The sequence below is a fragment of the Hylobates moloch genome, unplaced genomic scaffold (assembly GCF_009828535.3).
Source record: "Hylobates moloch isolate HMO894 unplaced genomic scaffold, HMol_V3 SCAFFOLD_15, whole genome shotgun sequence".
Lineage (NCBI taxonomy): Eukaryota > Metazoa > Chordata > Mammalia > Primates > Hylobatidae > Hylobates > Hylobates moloch.
Window position 1 is genome coordinate 46,938,136 of NW_026652290.1, and position 6,668 is coordinate 46,944,803.

Consider the following 6,668-nt stretch of genomic DNA (forward strand, 5'->3'; position numbering starts at 1 on the left):
TGTATTTCCTTCTCCTGCCTGATTGCCCTGGCCAGAACTTCCAACACTATGTTGAATAGGAGCGGTGAGAGAGGGCATCCCTTTCTTGTGCCAGTTTTCAAAGGGAATGCTTCCAGTTTTTGCCCACTCAGTATGATATTGGCTGTGGGTTTGTCATAGACAACTCTTATTATTTTGAGATACGTCCCATCAATACCTAATTTATTGAGAGTTTTTAGCATGAAGGTTGTTGAATTTTGTCAAAGGCCTTTTCCGCATCTATTGAGATAATCATATGGTTTTTGTCTTTAGTTGTGTTTATATGCTGGATTACATTTATTGATTTGTGTATGTTGAACCAGCCTTGCATCCCAGGGATGAAGCCCACTTGATCATGGTGGATAAGCTTCTTGATGTGCTGCTGGATTCGGTTTGCCAGTATTTTATTGAGGATTTTTGCGTCGATGTTCATCCGAAATATTGGTCTAAAATTCTCTTTTTTTGTTGTGTCTCTGCCAGGCTTTGGTATCAGGATGATGCTGGCCTCATAAAATGAGTTAGGGAGGATTCCCTCTTTTTCTATTGATTGGAATAGTTTCAGAAGGAATGGTACCAGCTCCTCCTTGTACCTCTGGTAGAATTCAGCTGTGAATCCATCTGGTCCTGGACTTTTTTTGGTTGGTAAGCTATTAATTATTGCCTCAATTTCAGAGCCTTCAACTTCTTCCTGGTTTAGTCTCAGGAGGGTGATGTACCACATTTTCTTCATCCAGTCTATCATGGGTGGGCATTTAGGTTGATTCAATTTCTTTGCTATTGTGAATAGTGCTGCAGTGAACATATTTTTTTAAATAGAACGAGTTATATTCCTTTGGGTATATACACAGTAATGAGATTGCTAAGCTGAACAGTTGTTCTGTTTTTTAGCTCTTTGAGGAATTGCTGCACTGTCTTCCACAATAGTTGAACTAATTTATGCTCCTACTGACAGCGTATAAGTATTCCTTTTTCTCCACAACCTTGTCAGAATCTGTTATTTTTTGACTTTTTAATAACAGCCATTCTGAATGGTGTGAGGTGATATCTCAATTTGGTTTTGATTGGCATTTATCTACTCATCAGTGATGTTGAGTTTTTTTTTCATGTAATTGTTAGCCACATGTATGTCTTCTTTTGAAAAGTGCTCATGTCATTTGCCCACTTTTTAATGGAGTTGTTAGTTTTCATTCTTGTAAATTTGTTTAACTTCCTTATAGATTTATAGATTCTGGATATTAGACCTTTGTCGGATGCATAGTTTGCTAAAATTTTCTCCCATTCTGTAGGTTGTTTAGTCTGTTGATAGTTACTTTTGCTGTGCAGAAACTCTTTAGCTTAATTAGATCCCACTTGTTAATTTTTGTTTTAGTTGCAATTGCCTTTGGTGTCTTTGTCGTGAAATCTTAGCCTGTGCCTATGTTCTGAATGGTATTGCCTAAGTTGTCTTTCAGGGTTTTTGTAGTGTTGGGTTTTACATTTTATGTTTTTAATCCCTCTTCAGTTAATTTTTGTATATGATGTAAGGAAGGAGTCCAGTTTCCATCTTCTTCATATGGCTAGTCAGTTATCCCAGCACCACTTATTCAATAGGGAATCCTTTCCCATTGTTTTTGGCAGGTTTGTTGAAGATCAGATAGTTGTAGGTGTGCAGCATTATGTCTGGGTTCTCTACTCTGTTTCACTGGTTTGTGTGTCTGTTTTTGTACTAGGATCATGCTGTTTTGGTTACTGTAGCCCTGTAGTATAGTTTGAAGTCAGGTAGTGTGATGCCTCTAGCTTTGTTCTTTGTGCTTAGGATTGCCCTGGCTATTTGGGCCCTTTTTTGGTTCCATGTGAATTTTAAAATAGTTTTTTTTTCTCATTCTGTGAATAATCTCAATGGTAGTTTAATAGGAATAGCATTGAATCTATAAATTGCTTTGGGCAGTATGGTCATTTTAATGATACTGATTCTTTCTATCCATGAGCATGGTATGTTTTTCGATTTTTTTTGTGTGTCATCTCTGATTTATCTGAGCAGTGTTTTGTTGTTCTCCTAGTAGAGCTCTTTCACTACCCTCGTTAGATGTATTCCTAGGTATTTTATTCTTTTTGTGGCAATTGTGAATGAGAGTTAATTCCTGATTTGGCTCTAGGCTTGACTTTGTTGGCGTATAGGAATACTAGTGATTTTTGCCTATTGATTTTGTATCCTAAGACTTTGCTGAAGTTCTTCTTTATCAATTTAAGAGGCATTTGGGCAGAGACTATAGGGTTTTCTAGAGATAGGATCATGTTGTCTGCAAACAGTGGTAGTTTGTCTTCCTCTCTCCCTATTTGGATGCCTTTTATTTCTTTCAAATCTTGCCTGATTGCCCTGGTCAGGACCAATACTATGTTGAATAGGAGTGGTGAGAGAGGGTATCCTTGTCTTGGCTGGTTTTGAAGGGCAATGCTTTCAGCTTTTACCCACTTAGTATGATGTTGGCTGTGGGTTTGTCATATATGGCTCTTATTATCTTGAGGCATGTTCCTTCAATACATAGTTTATTGAGAGTTTTTAGCATGAAGCGATGTTGAATTTTATTGAAGGCCTTTTCTGCATCTATTAAGATAATCGCATGGTTTTTGTCTTTAGTTCTGTTTATGTGATGAATCACATTTATTGATTTGTGTATGTTGAACCAACCTTGCATCTCAGGGATAAAGCCTACTTGATCATGGTGGATAAGCTTTTTGATGTGCTACTGGATTCGGTTTGCCAGTATTTTGTTGAGGATTTTTGCATTGATACTCATCAAGGATATTGGCCTGAAGTTTTTTGTGGTGTTGTTAAATCTCTGCCAGATTTTGGTATCAGGATGATGATGGCCTCATAGAATGATTTAGGGAGGAGTCCCTCCTCCTCATTTTTTCTGGACTAGTTTCAGTAGGAATAGTACCAGCTCTTCTTTGTACATCTAGTAGAATTCAGCTGTGAATACCTCCGGTCCCAGACTTTTCCCAGGCTTTTTTTTTTTTTTTTTTTGGTTGGTAGGCTATTTATTACTTCCTAAATTTCAGAGCTCATCATTGGTATGTTCAGGGATTCCAATTCTTCCTGGAGTCTGTCTTGGGAGAATGTATTTGTCCAGGAATTTATCAATTTCTTCTAGATTTTCTGGTTGATATGCATAGATGTGTCCATAATATTCTCTGACGATTGTGTTTCTGTGGGTTAAGTAGTAATATCACCCTTGTTGTTACTGATTCTGTTTATTTGACTCTTCTTTTCTTTTCTTCTTTATTAATCTAGCTAGCAGTCTATTTATTGTATTTTTTTTTCCAGAAAACCACCTCCTAGATTCATTGATCACTTGAATAGTTTTTCATTTCTCAGTCTCTTTCAGTTCAGCTCTGATTTTGGTTATTTGTTGTCTTCTTCTAGTTTGTAATTTGTTTGTTCTTGGTTCCGTAGTTCTTTTAGTTGTGATGTTAGATTGTTAACTTGAGATCTTTCTAACTTTTTGATGTGGTCATTTAGTGCTATCAATTTCTCTCTTATCACTGTCTTAGCTGTGTCCCAAAGATTCTGGTATGTTGCATCTTTGTTCTCATTAGTTTCAAATAATTTCTTGAAACCTTAATTTTACCCAGGATTCACTTAGGAGTAGGTTATTCTATTTCATGTAATTGTATCATTTCGAGTGAATTTCTTGGTCTTAATTTCTAATTTGATTACACTGTGGTACGAGAGACTTTTTGTTATGATTTCATTTCTTTTGCTTTGCTGAGGAGTGTTTTACTTTCAATTATGTGTCTGATTTTAGAGTATTTGCCATGTGGCCTTGAAAAAACTGTATATTCTGTTGTTTTATGTGGAGATATCTATCAGGTCCATTTGACCCAGTGCTGAGTTCTGGTCCTGAATATCTTTATTAATTTTCTGTCTCAATAATATATCTCATATTGTCAGTGGGTTGTTGAAGTCTCCCATTATTATTGTGTGGGATTCGAAGTCTCTTTGAAGGTCTCTGAGAAAGAGCATGCTTTACAAATCTGGGTGCTCCTGTGTTGGGTACATATATATTTAGGATGGTTAGATTTTCTTGTTGAATAGAACCCTTTACCATTATGTAATATCTTTGTCTTTTTTAATCTTTTTTGGTTTATAATCTGTTTTGTCAGAAACTAGGATTGCAAACCCCTATTTTCTTTCTGTTTTATATTTGCTTGGTAGATTCTTCTCCATCCCTTTATTTTGAGCCCATGTTTGTCACTGCATGTGAGATGGGTCTTTTGAAGACAGCATACAAATGGGTCTTGGCACTTTATCCAGTTTGCCACTCTGTGTCTTTTAATTGGGGCATTTAGCCCATTGACATTTAAGGTTAGTATTGATATATGTGGATTTGATCCTGTCATCATGATGTTGGCTGGTTATTTTGCACACTTGCTTATGTGGTTGCTTTATAGTGTCACTGGTCATGTACTTCAGTATATTTTTGTAATGGCTGGTAATGATCTTTCCTTTCCATATCTAGTGCTTTCTTCCAGAGCTCTTGTAAGGCAGGTCTGGTGGTAACAAATTCCCTCAGCCTTTGCTTGTCTGAAAAAGATCTTATATCTCTTTTGCTTATGAAGCTTAGTTTGCCCAGATATGAAATTCTAGACTGGAATTTATTTTCTTTAAGAATCTTGAACATTGGCTCCCAATCTGTTCTGGCTTGTAGGGTTTCAGCTGAAAGGTCCTCTGTTAGTCTGATGGCTCCCCTTTGTAGGTGACCTGGTTTTTCTCTCTGGCTGCCTTTAACATTTTTCTTTCATTTCAACCTTGGAGAATCTGGTGATTATGTGTCTTGGGGATGATCTTCTTGTGAAGTATCTTACTGGGGTTCTTTGCATTTCCTGAATTTGAATGTTGGCCTCTCTAGTAGGTTGGGGAGATTTTTCTGGATGATATCCTGAAATATGTTTTCCAATTTTGTTCTATTCTCCTCTTCTTTTTCAGGTACACCAGTGAGTCATAGATTTATTTGGTATCTTTACATAATCCCATATTTCTCTGAGGTTTTGTTCTTCCTTTTCATTTTTTCTCTCTACTCTTGTCTGTCTGTCTTATTTCAGAAAGGCAGTCTTCTAACCCTGAGATTCTTTCCTCTGTTTGGTCTATTCTGCTATTAATACCTGTGATTGCATTATGAAATTCTTGTAGTGTGTTTTTCAGCTCTAGCCAGTCAGTTACATTATCCTCTATACTGGCTATTTTGTCTGTCAGCACCTGCAACATTTTATCATGATTTTTAGCTTCCTACTTTTCAAATCTTTATGCTAAGTTAGAATATTAAAAAATAATACATAGTATGATAGCAGACACTTTTTATACTTTCGTAATTTTAATGGAAATATGCACTAGTGTTTTATCATTAGTATGATGATTCCAATTGGCATAAAATAAAAAAGCATTCTGTTATTTTAATAAATTATATTTCTATTTTAACTTATATTTAAAATAGTATAAATTAAATTTTTTGTTCTTATGCTCTGTATTTTTGTGATTTGGGAATTTCGCCATTAGATTATTGTATGGGTTGGAATGACTTATATCTCATTTATCTGGTGTGTGTGTGTGTGTGTGTGTGTGTGTGTGTGTGTGTGTGTATTTGTCCTATCTTTATGTTTGATATTAGGGTTATTCCAGGTTTTAAGAATTATTTGTTGAACTTTATATTTTTTCTATTATTTGAAAAAGTATTGGACTTTTACTATAAGTTTTTAAAAATTAATTTTATTGATGTTTACTATAAATACAATAAAATGTACACACATTTAAATGTACTTTATTATTTTGTTGTTGTTGTTGTTGTTGTTGAGATAGGTTCTCCTTCTGTTGCCCAGGCTGGAGTGCAGTGGTGCTACCATGGCTCACTGCAGCCTTGATCTTCTGGGTTCAAGCAATCCTCCTACCTCAGCCTCCTGAGTAGGTAGGACCACAGGTGTGCACTACCAGACCTGGTTTTTTACTTTTTTTTTGTAGAGACATCATCTTGCTACCTTGCTCAGGCTGGTCTTGAACTCCTAGCCTCCAGCGATTCTCCTGCCTTGGCCTCCCAGAGTTCTAGGATTACAGATGTGAGCCACTGCACCAGGCCTAAGGAGTTTTGAAAAAATAGGTGCACCATACTTCTTATGGTATATAACAACCATAAAGTCAAGATATAAAACATTTCCTGCACCCTTAAAAGTTAGTTAGCTTTTAGCAATTAATCCCTTCCACACCTCTGGTTTGATATAACCCAGACCTTCTTTATGACGCTAGATTAAATATTTCTTTTGTAGAATTTCATATACATGAAAATTTAAAGTATGTACTTTTTTGTTTCTGGAGTCTTTTGCTCAGCATAATGCTTTTGTGATTCATCAAAGTTTTGCATGCATAAGAAGTTTATTTCTTTTTATTGCTGGGTAGTATTAAATTACACAGACATGCCACAGTTTATTTACCCATATACTTCTTGATTTTTTTTTTTTTTTTTTTACAATTTGGTGTCGTTATGTAAAACAAAACAAAACAAAACAAAACAAAAAAACGCTATGAACTCGTAAATGTGGTAAGGACTTGTTTTTATTTCTCATGCATTAACATCCACAAGTTAATTTTTGGGGTCATATAAGTGCATGTAACATTATAA